Source organism: Apium graveolens, chromosome 5, assembly GCF_009905375.1.
Source record: "Apium graveolens cultivar Ventura chromosome 5, ASM990537v1, whole genome shotgun sequence".
NCBI classification, from domain to species: Eukaryota; Viridiplantae; Streptophyta; class Magnoliopsida; order Apiales; family Apiaceae; genus Apium; species Apium graveolens.
In genome coordinates this window covers 129133091-129148149 of record NC_133651.1, presented here as the reverse complement: position 1 = coordinate 129148149, position 15059 = coordinate 129133091, and the positions used below count along the sequence as shown (strand labels likewise).

The window sequence follows — 15059 nt, the reverse complement described above, 5'->3', positions numbered from 1 at the left end:
CAGATGGTGCAGAATTCTGTTTCTTTTGGAGGAGCGGCAACTGAAGACCCCAACATGCACATAAGGAATTTTGTCGAGATCTGCAGCACTTTTAAGTATAATGGCGTAACTGATGAGGCTATCAAGTTGAGGCTTTTCCCATTCTCACTGAGGGACAAGGCTAAAGACTGGTTACATTCTGAACCAGCTGGGTCCATCACTACGTGGCAAGATCTTGCGCAAAAGTTTCTGGTGAAGTTTTATCCGATGGCAAAGACTGCTGCTATGAGGAGTGCTCTTACTCAGTTTGCGCAGCAACCTACAGAGTCTATGTGCGAGGCTTGGGAACGCTACAAGGAAATGTTGAGAAAATGTCCACATCATGGAATGCCGGATTGGATGGTGATCACTGGTTTCTATAATGGTTTGGGGGCCCAATCTCGGCCCATGCTCGATGCAGCAGCTGGAGGCGCCTTATGGGCTAAAAGCTATACTGAGGCGTATAATCTTATAGAGATGATGGCTGCGAATGAGCATCAAAACCCAACTCAGAGGATGACGTCAGGCAAGGTAGCAGGTATTCTGGAAGTTGATGCAGCCACCGCTATTACAGCCCAGCTCCAAGCGCTATCAATGAAGGTTGATTCTCTGGCTACATATGGAGTTAATCAAATAGCTATGGTTTGTGAGCTTTGTGCAAGTTCTCATGCTACGGATCAGTGTTCTCTTGTCAACGAATCTGTTCAGTATGTGAATAATTATCAGTGACAACAGCAGCCTGTGCCAGCGACCTATCATCCTAATAACAGAAATCATCCAAATTTCAGCTGGGGGAATAATCAGAATGCTATTCAGCCACCATATCAGCAAGGAGTGAGTAAACAGTTTAACCCACCTGGATTCCAGCAACCACAGCAGTATGTTACAAGGCAATCATATCCTCAACAGGGAAGTACAGCTGCACCTACTAGTGCTGATTTTGAGGAACTTAAGCTGTTGTGCAAGAGTCAGGCGGTTTCTATCAAGACCTTGGAAAATCAAATCGGTCAATTAGCCAATACAGTGCTCAATCGTCAACCTGGCACTCTTCCCAGTGACACGGAAGTACCAGGCAGGAAGGAAGCTAAAGAGAAAGTCAAGGCTATTACCTTAAGGTCTGGAAAAGTGGCTGATGCTGAAAAGGCAAAAGAAGTAGAAGCTGAAATTAGAGATGAAGAATCTAAGCAAAAGGAGAAAGCGGCGGAACCAAGGAAGACTACTGTTGAACACACTCTGCCTGAGGCTAATACAGGGGAGAAACAGCTCTATCATCCACCACCTTTTCCTAAGAGATTGCAGCAACAAAAGCTGGATAGACAGTTCGGAAAGTTTCTGGAGGTGTTCAAGAAACTTCACATCAATATACCTTTCGCTGAGGCTCTGGAACAAATGCCTAGTTATGCGAAGTTTATGAAGACTATTCTTTCAAGGAAGGTGAAACTGGATGACCTTGAAACCGTTGCTCTCACGGAAGAATACAGCGATGTTCTGCAGCAAAAGTTACCACCAAAACTGAAAGATCCAGGAAGCTTCACCATTCCTTGCACCATTGACAAACTGACTTTTGACAAGTGCCTTTGTGATTTGGGAGCAAGCATTAATCTGATGCCGTTGTCGATCTTTAAAAAGCTGGATCTGCCTGATCCAAAACCCACATACATGTCGCTACAATTGGCTGACCGTTCAATTACTTACCCAAGGGGCATAGTTGAGGATGTGCTCGTCAAGGTAGATAAGCTCTTCTTTCCTGCAGATTTTGTTATTCTGGATTTTGAGGAAGATAAGAAGATTCCCATAATCTTGGGAAGGCCTTTCTTGGCTACTGGCCGTACCTTGATAGATGTGCAAAAAGGGGAACTTACTATGCAGGTCCAAGATCAGGATGTGACCTTCAACGTATTCAAGGCAATGAAATTCCCTACAGAAGATGAGGAGTGCTTAAAATTGGATGTGATTGATTCTGCGGTTACTTCGGAACTCGATCGCATGCTAATGTCTGATGCATTGGAAAAGGCCTTAGTGGGGGATTTTGACAGCGATGATGAAGATGGCAACGAGCAATTACAATATCTGAACGCTTCTCCCTGGAAGCGAAAGCTGGACATACCATTTCAATCTCTTGGTACTTCTGACCTTAAGAATGCTGAAGGGAAGCTCAAACCATCAATAGAGGAAGCACCTACCTTGGAGCTCAAGCCATTACCTGAACACTTGAGGTATGCATTTTTAGGTGATTCATCTACGTTACCTGTTATTATTTCATCTGACCTTTCAGGTAGTGAGGAAGACAAGCTCTTAAGGATTTTGAGAGAATTCAAATTGGCTATAGGATGGACCATAGCAGACATCAAGGGGATAAGTCCTTCATATTGTATGCATAAAATTCTGCTAGAGGAAGGTAGTAAGCCAACTGTGGAACAGCAGCGAAGACTGAATCCCATCATGAAGGAGGTGGTGAAGAAAGAAATTCTGAAATGGCTAGATGCAGGCATCATTTATCCTATTTCTGACAGCTCGTGGGTGAGCCCCGTACAATGTGTACCTAAGAAAGGAGGTATCACTGTGGTCGCAAATGAAAAGAATGAGCTCATCCCTACTCGAACAGTTACAGGATGGAGAGTATGCATGGATTATAGAAAATTAAACAAAGCCACAAGGAAGGATCACTTCCCTCTTCCATTTATTGATCAGATGCTTGACAGATTGGCGGGTCATGAGTATTTCTGTCTTCTGGATGGTTATTCCGGGTATAATCAGATTTGTATTGCACCAGAGGATCAGGAAACGACTACCTTCACTTGTCCATTTGGCACGTTTGCTTTTCGCAGAGTTTCGTTTGGGTTATGTGGCGCCCCGGCCACTTTTCAGAGATGTATGATGGCTATATTCTCTGACATGATTGGAAATAACGTCGAAGTGTTCATGGATGACTTCTCCGTCTTTGGACACTCATATGATGAATGTTTGAATAATCTGCGCGCCGTACTCAAAAGATGCGTGGAAACTAATTTGGTGCTCAATTGGGAGAAATATCATTTTATGGTGCATGAAGGCATTATCCTTGGGCATAAGGTCTCTAGCAAGGGTCTGGAGGTGGACAAAGCCAAGGTGGGAGTTATTGAAAATCTTTCCCCACCTAATTCTGTGAAAGGAATCCGTAGTTTTCTTGGTCATACGGTTTTTTATCAGTGATTCATCAAGGACTTTTCAAAGATATCTAAGCCGTTGTGCAATTTGCTTGAGAAAGATGTGCCTTTCAAATTTGATGATGAATGTTTGGCAGCATTCGAGACTCTCAAGAAGAGTTTGATCACTGCACCAGTTATTACAGCACCAGATTGGACAGAACCGTTTGAGATGATGTGTGATGCGAATGATTATGCGGTAGGTGCAGTTCTGGGACAGCGTAAGAAAAACCTCTTCCATGTGGTCTACTATGCGAGTAAGACTTTAAATGGTGCCCAATTGAACTACACCACTACTGAGAAGGAGCTTTTGGCTATAGTCTTTGGTTTTGAGAAATTTCGATCGTATCTACTTGGTACGAAAGTAACAGTATTCACTGATCATGCGGCTATTCGCTATCTGGTTTCCAAGAAGGATTCGAAGCCGAGACTCATTCGTTGGGTACTTTTACTTCAGGAATTTGAGTTAGAGATCAAAGATAGAAAAGGTAGTGAGAATCAAGTAACTGACCATCTCTCTAGGTTGGAGAATCCCGATTCTACTTCACAAGATAGGACGTCAATCAATGAATCTTTTCCGGATCAGCAGTTGTTTACAATTCAAGAGGAAGAACCATGGTTTGCAGATATTGTAAACTATCTCGTCAGCAATATAATGCCTCCTAATTTGACATCCGCTCAAAAGAAGAAGTTTCTGCATGAGGTGAAGTGGTATATGTGGGATGAACCATATTTGTTTAGACAGGGAGCTGACCAGATCATCAGGAGATGTATCCCGTTCTGTGAGACAGAGGGGATATTACGAGACTGCCATTCCACGGTTTATGGTGGACACTATGGTGATGAGAAGATGGCAGCTCGTATTCTGCAAGCAGGTTTTTTCTGGCCTACTTTGTTCAAGGATGCTCATCAGTTTGTTTTAAGGTGTGACCGTTGCCAAAGAGTGGGAAATTTGTCAAGAAAGGATGAGATGCCATTAAATGTGATGCTTGAAGTCGAGGTCTTTGATGTGTGGGGAATCGATTTCATGGGGCCTTTTATCTCGTCTTGCAATAATCAGTACATCTTGCTGGCAGTCGATTATGTCTCAAAATGGGTCGAAGTTAAAGCTTTACCGACAAATGATGCAAAGGCAGTGCTAAATTTTCTTCATAAGCAAATTTTCACAAGGTTTGGAACACCTCGGGTAATCATAAGTGATGAAGGATCGCATTTTTGCAACCGTAAGTTCACTTCTATGATGCAGCGTTATAATGTGAATCATCGAGTAGCTACTGCCTATCATCCGTAAAAAATGGTCAAGCGGAAGTGTCTAACAGAGAGATAAAGCGCATTCTAGAGAAGGTTGTTTGTCCGTCAAGGAAGGATTGGTCTTTAAAGCTCGATGAAGCTGTTTGGGCTTACAGAACAGCATACAAAACTCCACTTGGGATGTCACCGTTTCAGTTGGTGTACGGTAAGGGATGTCATCTACCTGTGGAGCTTGAGCATAAGGCCTACTGGGCATTGAAGAAGTTGAACCTGGATTTAGATGCAGGTGGTAAGAAAAGAATGCTTCAGCTTAATGAACTTGATGAATTTCAACTTCAAGCGTACGAGAATAACAAAATGTATAAGGAAAAGGTGAAGAGGTGGCACGATAGGAAGCTACATCCTAAGTTATTTGTGACAGGGCAACAAGTTCTTTTATTCAACTCTCGGCTCCGACTTTTTCCTGGGAAGTTGAAATCAAGGTGGTCTGGACCTTTTATTGTCAAAACTGTGTTTCCACATGGAGCGGTGGAAATTTTTGAAAATGATCCGGACCAAGCATTCAAGGTTAACGGTCAGCGGTTGAAGCAATACTATGGGGACATGGCAAACCGAGAAGTGGTTAGTGCCATTTTGTTGACTACTTGAGAAGGGTACGAAACGTCAAGCTAATGACGAAAAAGAAGCACTGCGTGGGAGGCAACCCATGAATTGTTGTTACAGGAACCCTTAGAAGTTAATAACCTATCCAAAAACACAAAAAAATCAGAAAACAGGGGCTGAAAAAAAAAATTCCAGTGACCCCCTGAGCGCCCGCTCAGCTATGCTGAGCGACCGTGCAGCAAGCTGAGCGCCCGCTCAGCTTTGCTGAGCGACCGCGCAGCAAGCTGAGCGCCCGCTCAGTTTTGCTGAGCGACCGCTCAGGGGTCGAGTACCAGAATTTTTTTACAGTTCAGAAAAAAAAACACAAAAACAGTTTTAGCCCATAAACCCACGATTTGTTACCACTACCCCATCATTTTACCCCTTAATTCCCAAACCCTAATCTAATCCACACCCTATATATACATACACCTATCCTACATATCTCCAACAAAACGTCCTACACATAAACCCTCTCACAAACATCAAAAATCAATTCTTACACACTTTTATTCACGAATCAATGGCACCCAAGAGAGCACGCACTATTTACAGCAGCAGCACAGTTCCTATTGCTGATTCATCGAGGGGTACTGCTGCAAGGCCTCGGTTAACTGACAGAGCTGCGGAGGAGGAGTACACTAGGCTGTTGGGGAAGCCGATTCTGAAAGAAAGGGGGTTTTTACCATCGGGGAGGGATGGTGAGTTGCTGCCCATGATTGCAGAGAAGGGGTGGATAGCTTTTTGTGAGTCACCCGAAGCGGTACCGATGAGCGTTGTTCGCGAGTTCTACGTGAACGCGAAGGCCGAAAAGAATGGGTTTTCTGTGGTCCGAGGGCTGACGGTTGATTATCATCCTGCGGCGATTCGCCGTGTGATTGGACAGCGAGAGAGGAAGCCCGAGGAGAAGAACTGGAATGAAAAAACTGCTGAGGATTTTGACTTGGATTTGATTTGTGCGACTCTCTGTCGACCGGGCACAGTTTGGACCTGCAGGACCGGCACTAATGAGTATCATCACTTTCCGGCGATCGCCATGAACAGGTATGCCCGTGCATGGAATGCATTTATTTGTGCTAATATTTTGCCTTCTTCGCATGCACACGAGGTCACAGTTGAGAGAGCACAGTTGTTGTGGGGAATTCTGAATGAGGAATACTATATGGACCTTGGTGAGTTTATCTACCAAGGAATTCTGAAGTTTTTGAGGGGAGCGAAGCATATGAACATCCCTTATGCATCTACGGTTACGAAGCTATGCCGAGCAGTGGGAGTGAACTGGCCGGCTCATGAGCAGTTGTAGTTGCCAGCAGCTCCGATTGATTCTGGCATTCTGAATAGGATGCAGGAGTGGACCGGTGGTGAGCCTGAGGAGCATGGGCTGGGTTATCGTCTTCCAGGGGGGCGTCCAGCACGAGGTGCTACCATGGCTAGGCCAGGGCGTGATGAGGCTGGTTCTTCGAGAGCTCAGGAGGGTGCTGGGATGGTTGATGCCCAGTATAGGAGGCTTTCACGGCGGATGGATGCCATGTATGAGACGCAGAGCAGGTTTGCTCAGGAGCTCACCCTTGCGTTAGGGACTGCTTTTCGAGGCCTTGGAGCTGATATCCAGTGGCCAGTTTTTGGTGAGGACTCTGCATACCCGCCGCCTGATACTCCACCCACTGAGGGTGATGATGATGATGACTCCGAGTAGGTATACCCTGTGTTCCTTTCTACTACTTTCACTGAGGACAGTGAAGATTTTTAGTTTGGGGGTGGTAGTTAAGGAATATTGTGTGTGTGTCATTTAGTTGCATATTCATGATAGTTTAGTTCATATAGTTGCATAATTTATGCCATATAGTTTTTTTTTGTTATGAATGTCATGTAGCTCATGCATTTACCATGATCCCTTTTGCAATGATTTATCGACTGAATTGTGATATTGATGCGAGTGTAGTGATAGCATTAAAGTGATATTAAGTTGTGTAGGTTGATATGCATGCTAGAAACAATTGTAAGTCCACTAAGTCTTAGAGAATACGTAAGGGCTAGATTGTTGTTATGATTTGGTTGTTTTCAAGGTCAATCTACTTATTATGCTTAGAATTCGATTATAGGTTCTTAGTGATAAAGGCATGAAAAAGAAATTTTGGAGAAAAAAAATGGAAGTTGTTGCTAGTTGTGGCTAGGCGTCAAATAGCTAGTAGCCGGCTCGTATATGGTGCGAGTAGTCTAGGGTTGAGCAAGATGGAGCGAAACGCACTTGCTCAGAAAGAAAAAAAAATATTTATGCATAATTGATCAAGAGTATGCTCTTTGGTATTCGAGTTATTAAGTTCTTAGGGGACTTTGTGCCTAGTGACCTAAGGCTTTTAGAGTCTGGGATCCGCTAACCTAACGCTCGTTACATGGATACCATTGTATAAGTCTTTTGTGGACCTCACTCATTGCACGGTCAAATAAGCATTTGAGTTGTAAATAAAAACCAAGATTCCGTAATAAGCTCCAGAGTTCTTGTAGTGTTGTATATCACTTTGTGCCTAGAATTTTTATTCTTTGTATAATCATAGGATTGCCTTGAGGATAGTCTAGTCATAATAATTGGTCTAGTTCCGAAGCATATCTGTTAAGCATTTGCACACACCACATTTCTGGCTGTATATCCGTTTACATGAGTTTATTGATCTTTAGTTGTCTAACTGCATTCGTTGAGATTTGACAATTTGGTTGGTTAATTGTAGTAAGGGGGATCGCTGCATTTTCATATAGATTACATTCATGCATGTTTTCATTGTTTTTGAGTCTGTGACGCTTGAGGACAAGCATCGATTTAAGTTTGGGGGTGTGATAAGTGGCATTTTATACCACTTAGAACGTCTTAAAATGGCTTAAATTGGTGTCTTGAAATCAAGTATTTTGTGTATTTGATGCGTTTTTCTAGTGTTTATGCATTTCAGGGTTTTAGTTGCATTTCGGGGGAGGAATCATCAAGAATAAGCCTTGGCATGTGTTCACCATTGCGAGAGGAAAGAAACGGGCAGATTACGGCGAAGAAACGGAGCAAAATCAATTTTTTCCAGTAGAGGTCTGAGCGCCCGCTCAACATTGCTGAGCGGCCGCGCAGCAAGCTGAGCGCCCGCTCAGCTATGCTGAGCGCCCGCTCAGCTATGCTGAGCGGCCGCGCAGGGTCGGGAAAAAAGACAAATTATTTTAGGACTTCTACTTCTGTTTGGTTTCCATTTCTATGTAATCTGAGTTTTATGGGACTATCATATAAGTAGATTTGAGACGTTTTCACAAGGGTGGATAAAAAGAAGATTGTGTTTTTACGCAAGGAGCGAAGGAGATAAGGAAGAAGACCGATTTAGCACACTGCAACGAAGAGGAAGCATATATTCTTGTGATTCTTGTTTCGTTGTAACGTTGGATGCTAGTTTTCTTGCTTTGAACTTATTTATTCTTGTGACGTACTATGTTTTAATATAATTAGTTTAGTTATTATTTTCTTGTGTTTGTTTATCATGATTTCATATGAACCCATGACGACGATAAGTGCTATTATGGGCTAATTGTGATCATGGGGTTGCAACGGATTTATTATGGAATTCTTTAGTTAATTGTTTAATACTTTAGTGTGTGATGATGGTATGATATCTAGTATTGGTTGTGCGTATTCGTCTTATGTGCGTCGCGAACATATAAGATAGGGTGTTAATCTCTTGTGAAGCGACGGTGGATCTTGAGATTTAGAACTTGCCATGCTAGCATAGGTTCATGTATGTTGTGCATGATTAGTGGGTAACTCTAACAGTTTTATTGGCCCTATGTAATCAAAAGGAATAACTTGTGCTTAAATCGTTGTGTTGTCAATTTCTGTAGACATATAGGAACTCAACATAATTGATGACTATTCAACTTCTATCTTAATTGTGGATGCTTGGTAGAATGGTATTAGTACAATGAAAGTTGGCTTTTATCAGTTTCGTGTTATTCGATTAATATCATCACTGTCACATGCTAAAGGTAATAACAATGGCTATAGAAGGAAGTAATAATGAAGTTGTGATCTCATTAGTGTTTTATTATTGATAAATTGAAGTGTTAGTTAAGTGGTTAATTAAGTAGTTAATTATAGTTAATATTTAATCAACAGTTTTAAGTGTTAGTGTCTTAACATTGAGAAGTAATCATACATTGGTGAGTGAGTTAATTAGACAATAATTTAGTCTGAGTCTCTGAGGGAACGAACTAGAAAGTATTCTATATTACTTGCGAACGCGTATACTTGCATGAATATTAGCGCGTGTTTTCGCCCTAACATATATATATGGTCGTTTTGATATAAAACCGACATCTACATTAGAGCAGAACATTTATAATCATAATTGCTGAAACAGAAAATTTATTAAAGAATCGAACAATTGTTTCTCATTGTATTCAAAACTCTTTTTGATATTTTTGAGCGAAATGCTTCAGCAATACTTTGAATCTTGACGAGAATAAAACTCGTAAAACGGTGTTTACGGATATATCGTAAACAACATCAACATGAAACAATGATTATGGAATGAATCATAAACTTTATTCAAAACCAAACTCTTGATATTAATACTTATTTTGTTGCTATATCAAATTAAATATCAATACGAACTTTAATGCTCACAACATCCCATACAGAAGTCAACATTAATCATCTATACTAATACCACCTTTGATATTTAACAACAACCTAAATATCCACATCAAGCAGAAAATGAATCAAAACTGCATTTCACCTTTAATCCAAAACAAAAAACGTTGATAAATTATTTATTCTATGATTATCAAAACAATTTAGAAACAACAGTTTAGATTGGAACCAATTATGCACTATGTTGTTCCTGATGATCAGTCACAAAACAACACCGGTATCCCGCAGCCATACCGTAAATATAGGTCCACCCATATCCTGCAGATTGGAACCAATTATGCACTATGTTGTTCCTGATGATCAGTCACAAAACAACACCGGTATCCCGCAGCCATATCGTAAATATAGGTCCACCCATATCCCGCAGCCATACGGTACCTATAGGGCGCCAGAAAAGGCATATATTCGCCTTGTAAGATATTACACTTCCGTATAATAGCTCACGCTGGACCGGTGCCTCGGCCTCTTACGCAACCAGTAACCATCCAATCTTAAAACATTTTATTGAAAAATGGCTGAATCAATCGACATCCTAAATAATTTCATCCTCCCATTCACTTGGGCAGAAATACTTGCAGCAAAATCATTTTTCTCAAAACCCAAAATATTTATAAATCCATTCAGTTGATAAGTAAAATCACTTAGCTATTATGAACATAGAATAGCAGAAGAGTACTTGCATAATAAGCATTTAATTCAGCGATATGTAAAATATTTATCTATTCTGAACTTGATAATAGGAAAAGCAATACTTGCATAAGAAGATTTAAAATAAATATCACTTGAACAATAAGTGATGATAGGGATACTTTCCTTTGAGATTTAGTAGTTAGTCACACTCGCAAAGACACATCTATTCTGACATTCTGTCTCAAAACATCTCCGTCTTGCTTTTCAACATTTTACTGATATGCTGCTCCTACGATTGCTAGAAGCCAGATACCCAATACCATTCCATTTTACTCTTTTCAATGTCTGGTCCCGATCAACTCGAGCGATCCGCATCTATAATTAAAAGATATAATTTTAATCGTCTAAACGATAATTGCTCGACGAACTGCGCATTAAAACCCTATTGCCTACCTATACGATAGCCCACATATAAAGGAAACAGTCAAACACAAGACTCTTGACTCATGTACGCACGCAATTCACATAACATATAAACACATAAGCCACGTATCAAATAATTCATACCACACATGACTCGATTCGCTAAAAGACTTGACTCGATACTTTAAAAAAATTTAAAACGGGTCAAAATATGATTTATTGATCAATAAACGACCCAGAATGATTTGCAAAAACAATCGAGTACCCGAAACAAAAGAATTTAGGTCTAGAAAGTATTTTTAAAGAAAGCAAAATATTTTTCTGAGTCTATACGCGTTCGTTTCGTATTAAACGGACGAACGGTCTATTTTCAACGAATAAAATAAGAATAAATAATATAATAATATTTATCGAGCTTTAATAATATTTTAAAGCTCGAAAATATTTTTCGGAATTTTTAAATCAAAAGAAATAATTAACTCTAATTAAATAATCAATTAAAATTCATTAACTAAATAATTTGGATTTATTTTCGAATGATAATAAAAATAATAATCTTCAGAACTAAAAATAATATTTTCTTGGAAATCAGACAGCACCTACTCTATTTCTCGGACTGCCAGTCGATATCATATCGACACAACCAACAACAATCAACACAATAATTTATATTTACACGTATAAACACTCCAGAAATGAATAACACGGTCAAAAATGACTTCTATAACCACTTCTAAAAATTACGAAATAAATATATAAACACTAACATGCTATAACATACCCAAAATATAAAAGCAGAATCTCGGAATCCTTACCCAAAATAAATTCTGATCACCCAGAAGAGAATATCTGATGTCCCGAAAATATCTCCAGAAAAATCCGAAATTAATAGTCATAGACATATACACGTTGAGATGCCATGTGGAATAATCAACACCGTCATACTCCTTTTTAATGTCCCGAAAATAAATTGAAACGGAAATATAACGAAAATATGCCCCGTAAATTATTTCCTCAAAATCTTGCAAAATATATACCTATGCGTAGGTATGGAAGCGCTGATCGTTTATATATATAACAATTGAAATTTGGATATACGGTTTGTAAAATATGAATTTTTGAAAATTAAAAGTATAAAAATATATACGACAGAGAGACAGATGAGAGAGAGGAGGAAGAAACTGTAACTAAACACAATAAGAATAAGGAAAAGGAAAGGGGGGAGGGGGTTAACACGCGGGTACAGGGGGTGCGTGGCACACGTTTTATTTTTTTGTTTTTTTTTCTTTTAACTAAAATTCAATACAACATAATTAAAATTAGCCCAAAATTAATAAATAGGGGGAATAATATTTAATCAAATAAATATAAAATTTGTACCAAAATTTTTCAAAAATTACGAATATTCCAAAAATATGAAAATATAATATATTTGAAAGTGCCAAGATTTTATAATAATGAAAATACAATTTTTGTGCGGTTTGACGTCCCGATAGGGCCCGGTCCGATAATTTTTATAAAACCGAAATATTTCTAAAATTCTCGGAATATTTAAGAACTAATAAAATAACATTTTCATAATTTTTAAAACATTTATAAATCGTGCGTCATATCCGCAATTTACGATTTAACGAACAAACGTGCGGATAAATATAACCCGAAAAATTTCTGAAATAATTTTAAAATTCTCGAAATATTCAAATACTAATAAAATAAAAGTTTCATGATTTTTCAAACATTCTGGAATTTAATACTAAATTTACACTTATATATCGGATCCAAAAATAGATTACTTAGCCTCTAAGTAACTATTAAAACGATACAATTTAATACCAGATTTGCATAATTATCAAAACCAAACTTCTTATAAAACACCCCTATGAGAAAATAATGTAAAAATATCTTGTCTCTCGAGAATACGGGTTTTACTGATCTACCGAAATGATTATCATATCGAAAATTGTACGTCAGGACGCGTACGGGTCAAACCGTAATCCGGATCGAAAAAGTCAAAACACGGAAAATGTCTGGAATTATCAGATTAGGTTAGAAAAGAGTTTTCGGAAGAGTTTCGGGTTGTAAAAACGCAAAAACGGTTGAAGTTGGACGATTCGCGGCTTTATAAAATAGTTTTATAATTACTCAGAAAATAATTATTAAATCTATAAATCCTTATAAAATCATATAACAATCCAAAAATTACCAGAAAAATACCAGAAATATCTATACTTTATTCTGGACATATTCAAAATCAAAATACTTACACTTTATCACATATAAACACCCAAATATAAATATCAATTATCAGATAATTCGCCAAAATTCCCATAATAATCACATGATAATTATTTATTGATAGAAATAATTGCACGATATTTCCCGGATATTACAAAACAATTTCAATTTACCGATATCAATAAGATCGGCTTTCAAATAACTTTTGAAAATAATACATTTAAGTAAATATTTTTAGAAATTAACAAAGATCGATATAACACTTAACAATTAGCACATTACCATTTAATAACACAAACTCGTCAAACATGAATAAAATATCCACCATTTTATTCCTTCTAAATCATAAACACACACACATATATATATATATATATATATATATTCAAATAATAATGATAATAATTCTAAAAATACGAGATATTACAATGGGGAAAGGCCCAAGTATATCCATTCCCCACATAGCAAAGGGGATAGGTGAGTTGATGGAGGTCAGCATCTCGGGGGGTTGTCTAACGACATGTGCATGCTTCTGACAGCGGTCACACTTCTTCACATACTCTTTGGCATCTGCCATCATTTCTGGCCAATAGAAGCCCAAACGGGTTATCTTATGAGCTAGTGCTCTACCCCCCAAGTGTTGCTCACAGATACCTTCATGCACTTCTTAAAGAGCCAAGCGTGCCTCATCGGGCCTGAGACATCTTAGGTAAGGAACTACATAAGATCTTTTATACAAAATTCCATCTATCAAGGAGTATCTTAGTGCTCGAACAACCAACTTCCGTGCTTCAGTAGCATCATTTGGCAACCAACAGGTTTGAATATGGGTCTTAATGGGATCAATCCATGACGTCCCCAGACCTATAGGGGCTACAAGCTTAACATCAATGCTCCGTGTCTTCAAAACGCGGAAGTATACACTTCCTGAACTTTCCTCTATCTCAGATGAAGCAAACTTTGATAAGGCATCTGCCTTAGCATTTTCCTCCCTTGGAATGTGCTCAACATGGCATTCATCGAATTGGGTCATCACAGCCCTTACTAGGCGGACATACTTAGCCATCGTATCATCCCTTGCCTCAAACTCTCCCTTCACCTGGGATATGACCAACTTCGAGTCTCCACAGACCTTCAAGTTCTTGACTCTCAGTGTCCCTGCTAGGCCGAGGCCAGCTATCAGAGCTTCATATTCTGCCTCGTTGTTTGTGGTCGGGAAATCTAACTTCATAGCATATTCAATCAAGAACCCATCAGGGCTTTGTAAAACCAAACCTGCTCCACTTGAATTTGTTTTTGATGCTCCATCAAAATAGAGGACCCAATATTCCTTGTCCTTGTAATCCTTTTCTTTGTCCCCCTTATCAACTTCCTTGTCTTGAGATGTGGTATCTTCCTGCCCCCCGAATTCTTGGTTGGGTATGATACATTCCACCACGAAGTCAGCCAATTCCTGGGCTTTTATAGCCGTTCGTGGCTTATACTTGATGTCGAATTCTCCCAGCTCTATTGCCCACTTGATCAACCTCCCACTAGCCTTGGGACTATGAATGATATTTCTCAGGGGCTGATTTGTTAGCACCTCAATTTGATGAGCCTGAAAGTAAGGACGTAACTTTCTTGAAGCCATCACCAAAGCTAAAGCAAACTTCTCAATAATTGAATAATTCAACTCAGCTCCATGCAGAATTTTGCTGACATAGTATACGAGTTTCTGGATTTTCAGTTCCTCCTTAACCAATACAACGCTCAAGGCACTCTCTGAAACGGCCAAGTATAAGTACAAGACTTCATTCAAAGCTGGCTTGGTCAACAACGGGGCCTGGGCCATATATTTCTTTAATTCCTCGAATGCCTTCTTCCTTTCCTCACTCCATACAAAATCCTTAACCTTCTTTAAGGACTTGAAGAACGACAAACACTTGTCCCCAGACTTTGAGATGAATCTTCCCAATGCAGCAACCCTTACAGTGAGCTTTTGAACATCTTTGATAGTTTTT

The 15059-nt window shown here is 39.3% G+C and overlaps 1 non-coding gene across 1 annotated transcript; it reads right to left on the bottom strand.

Annotated features, from left to right (window-relative positions):
• Positions 1-261: 261 nt before the first annotated feature.
• Positions 262-368, bottom strand: LOC141662763 (small nucleolar RNA R71). The gene has a single exon (XR_012550856.1). It is a non-coding gene; the product is annotated as a small nucleolar RNA R71 (small nucleolar RNA).
• Between the last annotated feature and the right edge of the window lie 14691 nt (positions 369-15059).